An 18,254-nucleotide genomic window follows, 5' to 3' on the forward strand; every position below is an offset into this window, starting at 1 on the left:
GAAATCCCCCATTGCCCATCACACACCCCAAGACACCTCACTACTGACAGAGATTCCCACAATACCCACCACGCACCCCAATACTGACCAGAGACCCCCATTACCCACCACATACCCCAATACTGACCAGAGACCCCACCCCCCCACACACCCCAATACTAACCAAGGACCTCCTTTTACCCCCCACATACCCCAATACTGACCAGGGACCCCCTATTACCCACCACACACCCCAATTCTGACCAGGTACCCCCCAGTACCCACCACACGCCCATTACTAACCAGAGACCCCCCCCATTACCCCCCACACACCCCAATACTAACCAAGGACCTCCTATTACCCACCACACACCCCAATACTGACCAGGGACCCCCCAGTACCCACCACACACCCCATTACTTACCAGAGACCCCCCCTATACCCCCCACACACCCCATTACTGACCAGGGACCTCCTATTACCCACCACACACCCCAGTACTGACCAGGGACCCCCAATACCCACCACACACCCCATTACTAACCGGAGAACCCCCATAAACCAGGGACCCCCGATTACCCACCACACACCCCAATACTGACCAGAGACCCCCAGTACCTAGCACACACCCCAATACTGACCAATGACCTCCTATTACCCACCACAAACCCTAATACTAACAGGGGACCTCCCAATAACCAGGGACCTCCATTACCCACCCCAATACTGACCAGAGACCCCCCAGTACCCACCACACACAAATACTAACCTGGAACCCCCCAATACTGACCAGTGACCCTTAAATTCCCACCACAAACCCTAATGCTAACCGGGGACTTCCCAATAACCAGGGACCCCCCATTACCCACCACACACCCCAATACTGACCAGAGACCCCCCAGTACCCCCCACACACCCCAATACTAACCAAGGACCTCCTATTACTCACCACACACCCCAATACTGACCAGGGACCTCCTATTACTTACCACACACCCCAATACTGACCAGAGACCCCCCAGTACCCACCACACACCAATACTGACCTGGAACCCCCCAATACTGACCAGGGACCCTTAAATTCCCACCACAAACCCTAATGCTAACCGGGGACCTCCCAATAACCAGGGACCCCAGATTACCCACCACACACCCCAATACTAACTGGGGACCTCCCAATAACCAGGGACCCCCCATTACCCACCACACACCCCAATACTGACCAGAGACCCCCCAGTACCCACCACACACAAATACTGACCTGGAACCCCCCCAATACTGACCAGGGACCCTTAAATTCCCACCACAAACCCTAATGCTAACCAGGGACCTCCCAATAACCAGGGACCCCCATTACCCACCACACACCCCAATACTGACCAGAGACCCCCAGTACCCAGCACACACCAATACTGACCTAGAACCCCCCAATACTTACCAGGGACCCCTAAATTTCCACCACAAACCCTAATGCTAACCGGGGACCTCCCAATAATCAGGGACCCCCGATTACCCGCCACACACCCCAATACTGACCAGAGACCCCCAGTACCCACCACACACTCCAATACTGACCAGAGACCCCCAATACCCACCACACACCCCAATATTGGCCTGAAACCCCCCAAGGCTGACCAGGGACTCCAATTACACACCACACATCCCAATACTGACCGGGGCCCCCGCAATACCCACCACACACCCCAATACTGACCATGGACCCCTCATTACCCACCACACCCCTCAATACTGACCGGGTACCCACCACACTCCCCGATACACCCCAAATTGTGGCCAGGAACCTCCAATACTGACCGAGGACCCTCTATTACCCACCACACACCCCAAGACACCCCACTACTTACCGAGATCATCCCAATAAACACCACACACCCCAATACTGACCAGAAATCCCCCATTGCCCATCACACACCCCAAGACACCTCACTACTGACAAAGATTCCCACAATACCCACCACGCACCCCAATACTGACCAGGGACCCCCATTATCCATCACACACCCCTAAAAACCCCAGTACTTACCAGAGACACCCCAATGTCCACCGCTTACCCACCTGGACACCCCAATACTAACAAGGGACCGCCCTTTACCGACCGCTCACCCACCGGGACCCGGATACTGACCAGGGACCCCCCAAGACACCCCAATATTCACTGTTCACCCACCAGGACCCTCCGGGACCCCCAATTCATAACAGACCCCCCAAGGCACCTTAATGTTGACCCCTCCATTGAACCAGAAGCCCCCCAATATCAACCGCTCAGCCTCCCATACTAACTGGGGACCGCCCCAATACGCACTGCTCTCCCTGGAACCCCCTGAAACACCAAGACTGACTGGGGACCCCCTAATACCCACCACGCATCCCTGAGACCAGGGACCTCCGATATATACTGGAGACCTCCCCCCCCCCCCCCCCCCAGTGACAGAACCGTCCCACACCCTGCTTGAGGGCTTCCTCCAGTCTGAGCATAGATATCAGATATTACAGCCGCCCCCATACAATACTAGCCGACAAATCGCTTCTATGAGATCCGGAACTCTTTATGTGAGAATTTACACTTCACACTCCGGTGAGGCTGATCACATTATTATATACAAACCCAACTGTATATTACCTACCCCCGCACCTACACCAGCCTAGGTGAGTACACAGAATACCAGCAGGACACCCCAATACAGACAATAGGAGACCCCAATACACAGACAATACCAAGACACCCCTATACACAGACAATAGGACACCCCAATACACAGACAATAGGACACCCCAATACACAGACAATAGCAGGACACCCCAATACACAGACAATAGGACACCCCAATACACAGACAATAGCAGAACACCCCAATACACAGACAATAGCAGAAGACCCCAATACACAGACAATAGCAGAAGACCCCAGTACACAGACAATAGGACACCCCAATGCACAGACAATAGCAGGACACCCCAGTACACAGACAATAGCAGAAGACCCCAATACACAGACAATAGCAGAAGACCCCAATACACAGACAATAGGAGACCCAAATACACAGACAATAGCAGAAGACCCCAATACACAGACAATAGGAGACCCCAATACACAGACAATAGCAGAAGACCCCAATACACAGACAATAGCAGAAGACCCCAATACACAGACAATAGCAGGACACCCCAATACACAGACAATAGGAGACCCCAATACACAGACAATAGCAGGAGACCCCAATACACAGACAATAGCAGGACACCCCAATACACAGACAATAGCAGGAGACCCCAATACACAGACAATAGCAGAAGACCCCAATACACAGACAATAGGAGACCCCCAATACACAGACAATAGAAGACCCCAATACACAGACAATAGGAGACCCCCAGACTGTCCGGCTCCTATGACCGGCTCTTCCAATGAACATTTATAGTTCAGAATCCAACAAACCAGGAAAAGTCTTCCTAGATTTCTGAGATATTACCGTCCAGTAATCCAATCCATATTCTCAGTGTCCATTCAGTATCTGTCCATTCCTTGGTCACCCTGTGCCCCTAATAGAGGGACTTACACATGTAGCACCCTATAAGGTAGGTGTTAGGTAAAGTATAGTGGGCCTTGGCTGCCTAACAGCAGGGCTGTGATTTCAGCTGGACTGTCATGTCTCCCAGGTGTGGCTGCTGAGAGGGGAGTCTCGCCCACTGGCTCCATGAGAGAATTCTCATTGGACAGTGGAGGAAACCCAATCAGTGGCACATTCAGGTCTGTATCTACCCCAGACGGCAGATTCTACCACAGAGGATTCTGGGAGTGGGTATAAGTTTGAGGGGAACGCATGACGCAGCATCTTTGGCGGGAAGCAGAGTCCCAGGAGGGAGAGTACGGCTGTCTCTCCTGTCAGAAGGATCGGGTGGCTGACTGAGTATCCAGAAGGGAGAGCTGAGCTGCAGAGAGGATCCGGCGTGCCGAGGACCAGTGGAGAAAAGAGGGGTTCAGTTCAAGGAAAGCCTTCCAAGGTCGTGAGTGCTGTGAACTGCCCCTGGGGTCTGCCAAGTGTAGAGGGGACCACTCCGGTGAAGGTCCCAGGGATCCTGGAGCCTGCAAGTGTCAAGGGGGTTGTCTAGTGAAAGGACCCTGAAGTGTAGAGGGGGCGCCAGTTGTTGGGCCCTGAAGAGTCAAGTGTGCAGTGTTAAGAGTTGCAGCAGTTACAAGGAGCTACCTCAGTCAGTGAAGGGCTGGAGGGAGCCAAACACAGGACTTTTGAGCTAAACAGAGTGTCAAGAGTCAAGGATCATTACAGTCCTGGATCTTCTGAGTTAACCAAGGAGTTGAAATCGAAGTTTCAGCAGAACTCTATTTTAAACGCCAAGAAGCGTTGGTCGGCATTCAGCCGGTGTCAGGACAGCGCTAACGGGCATTTTCTACAAAGTGTCCCTGTGAAACCTAGTATCCCACTCATTCCCTTCCCCCATCCAGAGGAGTGTCCCACTCATTCCCTTCCCCCATCCAGAGGAGTGTCCCACTCATTCCCTTCCCCCATCCAGAGGAGTATCCCACTCATTCCCTTCCCCCATCCAGAGGAGTATTCCACTCATTCCCTTCCCCCATCCAGAGGAGTATCCCACTCATTCCCTTCCCCCATCCAGAGGAGTATTCCACTCATTCCCTTCCCCCATCCAGAGGAGTATTCCACTCATTCCCTTCCCCCATCCAGAGGAGTGTCCCACTCATTCCCTTCCCCCATCCAGAGGAGTATCCCACTCATTCCCTTCCCCCATCCAGAGGAGTATCCCACTCATTCCCTTCCCCCATCCAGAGGAGTATCCCACTCATTCCCTTCCCCCATCCAGAGGAGTGTCCCACTCATTCCCTTCCCCCATCCAGAGGAGTATCCCACTCATTCCCTTCTCCCATCCAGAGGAGTATCCCACTCATTCCCTTCCCCCATCCAGAGGAGTATTCCACTCATTCCCTTCCCCCATCCAGAAGAGTGTCCCACTCATTCCCTTCCCCCATCCAGAGGAGTGTCCCACTCATTCCCTTCCCCCATCCAGAGGAGTGTCCCACTCATTCCCTTCCCCCATCCAGAGGAGTATCCCACTCATTCCCTTCCCCCATCCAGAGGAGTATCCCACTCATTCCCTTCCCCCATCCAGAGGAGTATTCCACTCATTCCCTTCCCCCATCCAGAGGAGTATCCCACTCATTCCCTTCCCCCATCCAGAGGAGTATCCCACTCATTCCCTTCTCCCATCCAGAGGAGTGTCCCACTCATTCCCTTCCCCCATCCAGAGGAGTATTCCACTCATTCCCTTCCCCCATCCAGAGGAGTATTCCACTCATTCCCTTCCCCCATCCAGAAGAGTGTCCCACTCATTCCCTTCCCCCATCCAGAGGAGTGTCCCACTCATTCCCTTCCCCCATCCAGAGGAGTATCCCACTCATTCCCTTCCCCCATCCAGAGGAGTATTCCACTCATTCCCTTCCCCCATCCAGAGGAGTGTCCCACTCATTCCCTTCCCCCATCCAGAGGAGTGTCCCACTCATTCCCTTCTCCCATCCAGAGGAGTATCCCACTCATTCCCTTCCCCCATCCAGAGGAGTGTCCCACTCATTCCCTTCCCCCATCCAGAGGAGTATCCCACTTATTCCTTCCCCCATCCAGAGGAGTATCCCACTCATTCCCTTCTCCCATCCAGAGGAGTATTCCACTCATTCCCTTCCCCCATCCAGAGGAGTATCCCACTCATTCCCTTCCCCCATCCAGAGGAGTATTCCACTCATTCCCTTCCCCCATCCAGAGGAGTATTCCACTCATTCCCTTCCCCCATCCAGAGGAGTATCCCACTCATTCCCTTCTCCCATCCAGAGGAGTATTCCACTCATTCCCTTCCCCCATCCAGAGGAGTATTCCACTCATTCCCTTCCCCCATCCAGAGGAGTATTCCACTCATTCCCTTCCCCCATCCAGAGGAGTATCCCACTCATTCCCTTCCCCCATCCAGAGGAGTATTCCACTCATTCCCTTCCCCCATCCAGAGGAGTATTCCACTCATTCCCTTCCCCCATCCAGAGGAGTATCCCACTCATTCCCTTCTCCCATCCAGAGGAGTATTCCACTCATTCCCTTCCCCCATCCAGAGGAGTATTCCACTCATTCCCTTCCCCCATCCAGAGGAGTATCCCACTCATTCCCTTCCCCCATCCAGAGGAGTATTCCACTCATTCCCTTCCCCCATCCAGAGGAGTGTCCCACTCATTCCCTTCCCCCATCCAGAGGAGTGTCCCACTCATTCCCTTCCCCCATCCAGAGGAGTATCCCACTCATTCCCTTCCCCCATCCAGAGGAGTGTCCCACTCATTCCCTTCCCCCATCCAGAGGAGTATCCCACTCATTCCCTTCTCCCATCCAGAGGAGTATTCCACTCATTCCCTTCCCCCATCCAGAGGAGTATCCCACTCATTCCCTTCTCCCATCCAGAGGAGTGTCCCACTCATTCCCTTCTCCCATTCAGAGGAGTATCCCACTCATTCCCTTCCCCCATCCAGAGGAGTATCCCACTCATTCCCTTCTCCCATCCAGAGGAGTGTCCCACTCATTCCCTTCCCCCATCCAGAGGAGTGTCCCACTCATTCCCTTCCCCCATCCAGAGGAGTATCCCACTCATTCCCTTCTCCCATCCAGAGGAGTATCCCACTCATTCCCTTCTCCCATCCAGAGGAGTGTCCCACTCATTCCCTTCCCCCATCCAGAGGAGTATCCCACTCATTCCCTTCCCCCATCCAGAGGAGTATCCCACTCATTCCCTTCCCCCATCCAGAGGAGTATCCCACTCATTCCCTTCTCCCATCTAGAGGAGTATCCCACTCATTCCCTTCCCCCATCCAGAGGAGTATCCCACTCATCCCCTTCCCCCATCCAGAGGAGTATCCCACTCATTCCCTTCCCCCATCCAGAGGAGTATTCCACTCATTCCCTTCTCCCATCCAGAGGAGTGTCCCACTCATTCCCTTCCCCCATCCAGAGGAGTATCCCACTCATTCCCTTCCCCCATCCAGAGGAGTATTCCACTCATTCCCTTCTCCCATCCAGAGGAGTATCCCACTCATTCCCTTCTCCCATCCAGAGGACTATCCCACTCATTCCCTTCCCCCATCCAGAGGAGTATCCCACTCATTCCCTTCCCCCATCCAGAGGAGTATTCCACTCATTCCCTTCCCTCATCCAGAGGAGTATCCCACTCATTCCCTTCTCCCATCCAGAGGAGTATCCCACTCATTCCCTTCCCCCATCCAGAGGAGTATCCCACTCATTCCCTTCTCCCATCCAGAGGAGTATCCCACTCATTCCCTTCTCCCATCCAGAGGAGTATCCCACTCATTCCCTTCCCCCATCCAGAGGAGTATCCCACTCATTCCCTTCCCCCATCCAGAGGAGTATCCCACTCATTCCCTTCTCCCATCCAGAGGAGTATCCCACTCATTCCCTTCCCCCATCCAGAGGAGTATCCCACTCATTCCCTTCTCCCATCCAGAGGAGTATCCCACTCATTCCCTTCCCCCATCCAGAGGAGTATCCCACTCATTCCCTTCTCCCATCCAGAGGAGTATCCCACTCATTCCCTTCCCCCATCCAGAGGAGTATCCCACTCATTCCCTTCCCCCATCCAGAGGAGTATTCCACTCATTCCCTTCCCCCATCCAGAGGAGTATCCCACTCATTCCCTTCTCCCATCCAGAGGAGTATCCCACTCATTCCCTTCCCCCATCCAGAGGAGTATTCCACTCATTCCCTTCTCCCATCCAGAGGAGTATCCCACTCATTCCCTTCTCCCATCCAGAGGAGTATTCCACTCATTCCCTTCCCCCATCCAGAGGAGTATCCCACTCATTCCCTTCCCCCATCCAGAGGAGTATCCCACTCATTCCCTTCTCCCATCCAGAGGAGTATCCCACTCATTCCCTTCCCCCATCCAGAGGAGTATCCCACTCATTCCCTTCCCCCATCCAGAGGAGTATTCCACTCATTCCCTTCCCCCATCCAGAGGAGTGTCCCACTCATTCCTTTCCCCCATCCAGAGGAGTGCCCCACTCATTCCCTTCCCCCATCCAGAGGAGTATCCCACTCATTCCCTTCCCCCATCCAGAGGAGTATTCCACTCATTCCCTACCCCCATCCAGAGGAGTATCCCACTCATTCCCTTCTCCCATCCAGAGGAGTATCCCACTCATTCCCTTCCCCCATCCAGAGGAGTATCCCACTCATTCCCTTCCCCCATCCAGAGGAGTATCCCACTCATTCCCTTCCCCCATCCAGAGGAGTATTCCACTCATTCCCTTCTCCCATCCAGAGGAGTATCCCACTCATTCCCTTCCCCCATCCAGAGGAGTATCCCACTCATTCCCTTCCCCCATCCAGAGGAGTGTCCCACTCATTCCCTTCCCCCATCCAGAGGAGTATTCCACTCATTCCCTTCCCCCATCCAGAGGAGTATCCCACTCATTCCCTTCCCCCATCCAGAGGAGTATTCCACTCATTCCCTTCCCCCATCCAGAGGAGTATCCCACTCATTCCCTTCTCCCATCCAGAGGAGTATCCCACTCATTCCCTTCCCCCATCCAGAGGAGTATCCCACTCATTCCCTTCCCCCATCCCCAGTATAAAATAAACAACACAAACCAAAGATGGCGGATTGGTCATTGTCTCAGCTCTCACACTTGGGTTTTCAACTTCAATGTGTGGGAAGTGTCTCCGGTAACAATGGCAGACCCACATCAGGCTCAATGCCTGGAAATATTGCTACACACATAAAAGGAGCCTAGGGGGCTGAGACAGGGATTTCCCAACCTCTTCCCCGAATATACTCCCCCAATACTGCCAAGGACCCCATCACCACACATCCCAATACTGACCTGGGACCCCCTACTACCCACCACATACCCCAATACTGACCAGGAACCCCCCCCCCAATATATACTACACACCCTGAGACACCCCACTGGGAACCCCGAGTATATACAGTGCCTTGCGAAAGTATTCGGCCCCCTTGAACTTTGCAACCTTTTGCCACATTTCAGGCTTCAAACATAAAGATATAAAACTGTAATTTTTTGTGAAGAATCAACAACAAGTGGGACACAATCATGAAGTGGAACGAAATTTATTGGATATTTCAAACTTTGTTAACAAATAAAAAACTGAAAAATTGGGCGTGCAAAATTATTCAGCCCCTTTACTTTCAGTGCAGCAAACTCTCTCCAGAAGTTCAGTGAGGATCTCTGAATGATCCAATGTTGACCTAAATGACTAATGATGATAAATAGAATCCACCTGTGTGTAATCAAGTCTCCATATAAATGCACCTGCACTGTGATAGTCTTAGAGGTCCGTTTAAAGCGCAGAGAGCATCATGAAGAACAAGGAACACACCAGGCAGGTCCGAGATACTGTTGTGGAGAAGTTTAAAGCCGGATTTGGATACAAAAAGATTTCCCAAGCTTTAAACCTCCCAAGGAGCACTGTGCAAGCGATAATATTGAAATGGAAGGAGTATCAGACCACTGCAAATCTACGAAGACCTGGCCGTCCCTCTAAACTTTCAGCTCATACAAGGAGAAGACTGATCAGAGATGCAGCCAAGAGGCCCATGATCACTCTGGATGAACTGCAGAGATCTACAGCTGAGGTGGGAGACTCTGTCCATAGGACAACAATCAGTCGTATACTGTACAAATCTGCCCTTTATGGAAGAGTGGCAAGAAGAAAGCCATTTCTTAAAGATATCCATAAAAAGTGTCGTTTAAAGTTTCCCACAAGCCACCTGGGAGACACCAAACATGTGGAAGAAGGGGCTCTGCTCAGATGAAACCAAAATCAAACTTTTTGGCAACAATGCAAAACGTTATGTTTGGCGTAAAAGCAACACAGCTCATCACCCTGAACACACCATCCCCACTGTCAAACATGGTGGTGGCAGCATCATGGTTTGGGCCTGCTTTTCTTCAGCAGGGACAGGGAAGATGGTTAAAATTGATGGGAAGATGGATGGAGCCAAATACAGGACCATTCTGGAAGAAAACCTGATGGAGTCTGCAAAAGACCTGAGACTGGGACGGAGATTTGTCTTCCAACAAGACAATGATCCAAAACATAAAGCAAAATCTACAATGGAATGGTTCACAAATAAACATATCCAGGTGTTAGAATGGCCAAGTCAAAGTCCAGACCTGAATCCAATGGAGAATCTGTGGAAAGAACTGAAAACTGCTGTTCACAAACGCTCTCCATCCAACCTCACTGAGCTCGAGCTGTTTTGCAAGGAGGAATGGGCAAAAATTTCAGTCTCTCGATGTGCAAAACTGATAGAGACATACCCCAAGCGACTTACAGCTGTAATCGCAGCAAAAGGTGGCGCTACAAAGTATTAACTTAAGGGGGCTGAATAATTTTGCACGCCCAATTTTTCAGTTTTTTATTTGTTAAAAAAGTTTGAAATATCCAATAAATTTCGTTCCACTCCATGATTGTGTCCCACTTGTTGTTGATTCTTCAAAAATAATTACAGTTTTATATCTTTATTTTTGAAGCCTGAAATGTAATACTATAGGCTCCCAATACATACCACAGACCCCCAATATATACTATAGACCCCCAATATATACCACAGACCCCCAATATATACTATCGACTCCCAATATATACCACAGACCCCCAATATATACTATAGACTCCCAATATATACCACAGACCCCCAATATATACTATAGACCCCCAATATATACCACAGACCCCCAATATATACTATAGACTCCCAATATATACCATAGACTCCCCAATATATACTTTAGACCCCCAATATATACCACAGACCTTCCAATATTTACTATAGACTCCCAATATATACTATAGACCCCTATATATACTATAGGATCCCAATATATACCACAGACCCCCCAACATAAACTATAGACCCCAATATATACCACAGACCCCCCCCCCCCAATATATACTGTAGACCTCCAATATATACTATAGACCCCAATATATACTATAGACTCCCATTATATATACCACTGACCCCCCAAAATATACTATAGACTCCCAATATATGCCACAGACCCGCCCATATATACTATAGACCCTCATGATATACCACGGACCCCCCCAATATGTACCACAGACCCCCCCAATATATACTATAGTCCCCTGAAATATATCACAGACTCCCCCAATATATACTATAGACCCCCAATATATACCACAGACCCCAAAATGTAATAAAGACCCTCAATATATGCCACAATATATACTATAGATCCTCAATATATACCATACCCCCCAATATATACTATAGACTCCCAATATATACTATAGACTGCAAATATATTACACAGACCCCCCAATACTGTATATACTATAGATTCCCAATATATTCCATAGACCCCCCAATATATACTATAGACTCCCTATATATACTATAGATTCCCAATATATTCCATAGACCCCCAATATATACTATAGACTCCCTATATATACCATAGACCCCCCAATATATACTATAGACCCCCAGTATATACTATAGACTCCCTATATATACCATAGACCCCCCAATATATACTATAGACCCCTAGTATATACTATAGACTCCCAATATATTACACAGACCCCCACAATACTGTATATACTATAGATTCCCTATATATTCCATAGACCCCCCCAATATATACTATAGACTCCCTATATATACCACAAACCCGCCAATATATACAACCCAATTCCAAAAAAGTTGGGACACTGTACAAATTGTGAGTAAAAAAGGAATGGACTAATTTACAAATCTCATAATCTTATATTTTATTCACAATATAATATAGATAAGATATCAAATGATGAAAGTGAGACATTTTGAAATGTCAGCCAAATATTGGCTCATTTTGGATTTCATGAGAGCTACCCATTCTAAGAAGGTTGGGACAGGTAGCAATAAGAGACCGGAAAAGTTAAATGTACATATAAGGAACAGCTGGAGGACCAATTTGCAACTTATTCGGTGAATTGGCAACATGATTGGGTATAAAAAGAGTCTCTCAGAGTGGGCGTGTCTCTCAGAGTGGGCGTGTCTCTCAGAAGTCAGGATGGGCAGAGGATCACCAATTTCCCCAATGCTGGGGGGTAAAATAGTGGAGAAATATCAGAAAGGAGTTTCTCAGAGAAAAATTGCAGAGTTTGAAGTTCTCATCATCTACAGTGCATAATATCATCCAAAGATTCCGAAAATCCGGAACAATCTCTGTGTGTAAGGGTCAAGGCTGGAAAACCATACTGGATGGCGGTGATCTTCGGGCCCTTTAGACGGCTCTGCATCACATACAGGAACGCTACTGTAATGGAAATCACAACATGGGCTCCGGAATACTTCCAGAAAACATTGTCGGTGAACACAATCCACTGTGCCATTCCCCGTTGCCGGCTAAAACTCTATAGGCCAAAAAAGAAGCCAAATCTGAACATGATCCAGAAGCGCAGGCGTTTTCTCTGGGCCAAGGCTCATTTATAATGGTCTGTGGCAAAGTGGAAAACTGTTCTGTGGTCAGACGAATCAAAATTTGAAGTTATTTTTGGAAAACTGGGACGCCATGTCATCCGGACTAAAGAGGACAAGGACAACCCAAGTTGTTGTCAGCGCTCAGTTCAGAAGCCGGCATCTCTGTTGGTATGGGGTTACATGAGTGCGTGTGGCATGGGCAGCTTACACATCTGGAAAGGCACCATCAATGCTGAAAGGTATATCCAAGTTCTAGAACAACATATGATCCCATCCAGACGTCGTCTCTTTCAGGGAAGACCTTGCATTTTCTAACATGACAATGCCAGACCACATACTGCATCAATTACAACATCATGGCTGCGTAGAAGAAGGATCCGGGTACTGAAATGGCCAGCCTGCAGTCCAGACCTTTCACCCATAGAAAACATTTGGCGCATCATAAAGAGGAAGATGTGACAAAGAAGACCTAAGACAGCTGAGCAACTAAAAACCTGTATTAGACAAGAATGGGACAACATTCCTATTCCTAAACTTCAGCAACTTCTCCTCAGTCCCCAGACGTTTTCAGACTGTTATTATAAAAAGAGGGGGGGGGGGCACACAGGGGTAAACATGGCCTTGTCCCAACTTTTCTGAGATGTGTTGATGCCATGAAATTTAAAATCAATTTATTTTTCCCTTAAAATGATACATTTTCTCAGTTTAAACATTTGATATGTCATCTATGTTGTATTCTGAATAAAATATCGAAATTTGAAACTTCCACATCATTGCATTCTGCACTAGTCACAATTTGTACAGCGTCCCAACTTTTTTGAAATCGGGCTTGTACTATAGACTCCCAATATATACCATAGACCCCCCCCCCAAATATATACTATAGACTCCCAATATATACCATAGACCCCCCTCCCAATATATAATATAGACTCCCAATATATACCATAGACTCCCCCCAAATATATACTATAGACTCCCAATATATACCATAGACCCCCCAAATATATACTACAGACTCCCAATATATACCATAGACCCCCCAATATATACTATAGACTCCCAATATATACAGTTGGGAAAAAAAGAATATAGTCGGCCACCAAGTGTGCAAGTTCTCCCACTTAAAAAGATGAGAGAGAGGCCTGTAATAAACCCCCAATTTATACTATAGACCCCCCCCAATATATACTATAGACTCCCTATATATGCCACAGATCCCCCAATATATACCGTAGACCCCCCAATATACACCATAGACCCCCAATATCATTACGCAGACCCCCCAATATATACCACAGACCCCCAATATATACTATAGACTCCTAATATATACCATAGACCTCCCAATATTTACTATAGACCCCCAATTTATACCACAGACCCCCCAATATATACTAGATCCCCTAATATATATGTTAGACTCCCAATATATACTATAGACTCCCAACATATACCTCAGACTCCCAATATATACTATAGACTCCAAATATATACCACAGACCCCCCAATATATACTGTAGACTCCCAATATATACTATAGACCCCCCCCAATATATACCACAGACCCCCCGTATATACTGTGGGCTCCCAATATATACCACAAACCCCCCAAATATATACTATAGACTCCCAATATATACTATAGACCCCCCAATATATACTGTAGACTCCCAGTATGTACCACAGACCCCCAATATATACCACAACCCCCCCCCAATATATACTATAGACTCCCAATATATACCACAGACCCCCTAATATATACCACGGACCCCACAATATATACTATAAACTCCCATTATATACCACAGATCCCACAATATATACTATAGACCCCCAATATATACTACAGACTCCCCAATATATTAATGGCTTGTTTAGGGTTAGGTTTATTCATATTTTTTCCCCAATATAATCTATAGACCCCTAATATATACTACAGACTCTCAATATATACTGTAGACGCCCCAGTATATACTATGGACCCCCAATATATACTACAGACTCCCAATATATACTGTAGACGCCCCAGTATATACTATAGACCCCCAATATATACTACAGACTCCCAATATATACAGTGGGTAAGGAAAGTATTCAGACCCCCTTAAATGTTTCACTCTTTGTTATATTGCAGCCATTTGCTAAAATCATTTAAGTTCATTCTTCTTCCTCATGAATGTACACATAGCACCCCATACTGACAGAAAAACACAGAATTGTTGACATTGTTGCAGATTTATTAAAAAAGAAAAACTGAAATATCACATGGTCCTAAGTATTCAGACCCTTTGCTCAGTATTTAGTAGAAGCCCCCTTTTGATCTAATACAGCCAGGAGTCTTTTTGGGAAAGATGCAACAAGTCTTTCACACCTGGATTTGGGGATCCTCTGCCATTCCTCCTTGCAGATCCTCTCCAGTTCTGTCAGGTTGGATGGTAAACGTTGGTGGACAGCCATTTTTAGGTCTCTCCAGAGATGCTCAATTGGGTTTAAGTCAGGGCTCTGGCTGGGCCATTCAAGAACAGTCACGGAGTTGTTGTGAAGCCACTCCTTCGTTATTTTAGCTGTGTGCTTAGGGTCATTGTCTTGTTGGAAGGTAAACCTTCGGCCCAGTCTGAGGTCCAGAGCACTCTGGAGAAGGTTTTTGTCCAGGATATCCCTGTACTTGGCCGCATTCATCTTTCCCTTGATTGCAACCAGTCGTCCTGTCCCTGCAGCTGAAAAACACCCCCACAGCATGATGCTGCCACCACCATGCTTCACTGTTGGGACTGTATTGGACAGGTGATGAGCAGTGCCTGGTTTTCTCCACACATACCGCTTAGAATTAAGGCCAAAAAGTTCTATTTTGGTCTCATCAGACCAGAGAATCTTATTTGTGGTCAATACTAAAAGACGTCACCCCCTGGTAAGGACAGTCGGTGTGGTGTGCCTGAACCGACGTAAGGGGGGTAGCCTGTAAATAAAGAGGGCACCCCCAAGGGAAAGAGGTAGAGAAAAAAGGGTGAAGGAGGGTGGGGTGACGATCCGAGGCAGCAGGCCGGTCAAGGGGAGGGGCGGCGCTATAAAGCCCGCTAGCTCCTCCCACAAATACCGGCCTGCGGCCGCACACTTGTGGTCAATACTAAAAGACGTCACCCCCTGGTAAGGACAGTCGGTGTGGTGTGCCTGAACCGACGTAAGGGGGGTAGCCTGTAAATAAAGAGGGCAAAAGAGTAAGCAAAACAACACACTTTATTCAAAATATCTAGGACACAAGCTTGCGAAAAGCCAATCTCAATTCCTTCTCTGGGTGCGGTATATACACTTGGAAGGCGTCCGACTCCCACCTACCAAGCCTTTTAATGATATGGCCTGGCGTATTATTCCCTGAAGCAGCCGTAGCCGCTCCTATCCGGAAGGAATGGCCAGAGTGCGCTGCCGGGTCCCACCCCAGTCTGATGCAGAGAGAGCGTATGTAAAAAATGAATTTGGACGTAGTGAGGGGAACGTCCAGGAGCGCAAAGAGCGGTGCATGGCTGGGACTGCTCAGGGTCTGAGCCACGAAAACATCCAACACTCTGACCGGGCACCAAAGATTCCCAGATGGGTAAAACGGGATGGTAACGGGGTGGCCCACCTGCCTGGTCTTGGTGCTCTGCAGAGTCAAAACATAATGATCCCCCCATTTGACGAGATCTCGCTTGAGGAGACACAACCGCCCCTCAGCTGCGGAAGCTACCGAAAACTCCCCGGGTCTGAGAAAACCGTAGAAAGCCAGATACATTGCCGCTTTGACCACAGCATTCGTGTATGGCTCAAAGGGCGACGTGTCCAGTAAGTTGGAGAGGGCCCTGAATTTCTCTCCATCTATCGGCAGCCGCCTGATGGGGGAATGGTGATCCAACCTGCCAATGCCCTTCAGGAGGCTCTTCAGAGGATACGCCCGGAGGAAAGGCAAGGAGTTTGGATGGTGCGTCAGAATGTGGTGTTGAACACCCGCCAGATATAGTTTAATAGTACTGACAGATAGCTTGAGTTGGAGGTGGCAAAAAGCAGCGAAGGCGACCATGGTCTGCACTGACTGGTCATCCAACCCAAATTCCACTAAAAACCTTTGGAAGATGGCCAAGGCTCGGTCATAAGCCTTCCTGGTGTTGGATGACAGAGCCATACGGGCCAACTCCCGTCCATGCGCCATGATGCGGGCTAGTCCAGGAGCAGATCCTTGAACTCCGGGGTCCGCGTGGGACATCTGTCGGCCGTCGGGTGGAGAGTGAAGAAAACCTGCAATTTGGAGCGGGAAAGAGCGTCAGCGGCTAAGTTGGTATGACCCGGAATGTGCTCACAGAAAAGAAAAAACTGGTAAGTGGCAGCTACCAAGGTCAGCCTGCGGACCATCCTCATAATAGTCAGGGACGATGAACGGCCTTTGTTGATGATATCACAAGCAGCCATGTTATCACTGAAACATTTGACTGCCTTCCCTGACCAGTACCTACCCCAGGTGACAGCAGCTGCCACAATAGGGTATAATTCGAACAGCGCTGAGGTCTCCCGGAAAGCAGGTAAGGCTAGAGACTCAGCCGGCCAACTATCCCTGAACCATGAGTCCCCGAAGATGGCTGCGAACCCGGTACTGGCGGCCGCATCCGTCCAAAACACAGGGGACTGGGCAGAGATGGGCGGGATGAACATGGAGATACCGTTCCAGCTTTCCAGGAACTCAACCCACATGCTTAGGTCCGCCCTGGCAGGGGGATCCAGGTGGGAGATGACACCCTCCGGAAGACCTGGCAACAGCCGCAGCAACCGAGAGATAAAGGACCTGCCCTGGGGGATGATACGCATGGCAAAATTTAATGACCCGATCAAGGACTGCAACTCCTTCCTGGAGAAAGTCCCTAGTTCCAGGAACCTGCCTACCACCCCACGAATACGTTCAAGTTTGTCCACAGGGAGGCTGGACTGCATGGAGACAGAATCCAGGGTAATCCCCAAGAAATCCAGCCTGGTGACCGGGCCGACCGTTTTGCCTGGTGACAGGGGAACCCCTAAGGTGGAAAATAAGGCCAAGGTACTATTAAGACTGACCGGCGTGCAGTTGCTATCCTCGACCAACAAAAAATCATCAAGGTAGTGCAACACCGAGGGGCACCTGGAGACATTCAGAAGGAGCCAGCAGAGCGTCTCAGCAAAGGTATCAAAAATCTTGGGGCTGCTTTTAGACCCAAAAGTCAGCCTGGAAGCGAAATAATATTTCTCCCTCCACTTAACACCGTGGATGTGCCATAAGGAGGGGTGAATAGGCAGCAGCTTGAAGGCATTGGCAATATCCGTTTTACTGAGCCAGGCAGCCCTGCCAGCCCCTAAAATGGCCTGGATGGCATTGTCCACGGTAGCATAGTGGAGTGAGAACTCGGCCGAAGGAATAAGGGAATTAAGGCTGGGGTTGGTGGAAGAATGAGGAGCCGACATGTCGATAATCAAGCGTTTTTTATTGGTGAATTTGCTTGTGGCAATACCGATCGGGTTGGTACGCCAAGAGGAGAAGGGGGGGGCCGGGAAGGGGCCTAACATGAACCCCTCCTGCACTTCCTTCTCAAGTAGAAGATCTACCGACTCCGGGTCCTCCGTGGCCGACAGTAAATTGGGACATTCCAGAGTCCCCGTGGGAAGAGACACCAGCCCCGTGTGGAACCCACCCAAGAACCCCTGAATCAGATACTCCACCAGG

Source organism: Pelophylax lessonae, assembly GCF_965119305.1.
Source record: "Pelophylax lessonae genome assembly, chromosome: 5".
Lineage (NCBI taxonomy): Eukaryota > Metazoa > Chordata > Amphibia > Anura > Ranidae > Pelophylax > Pelophylax lessonae.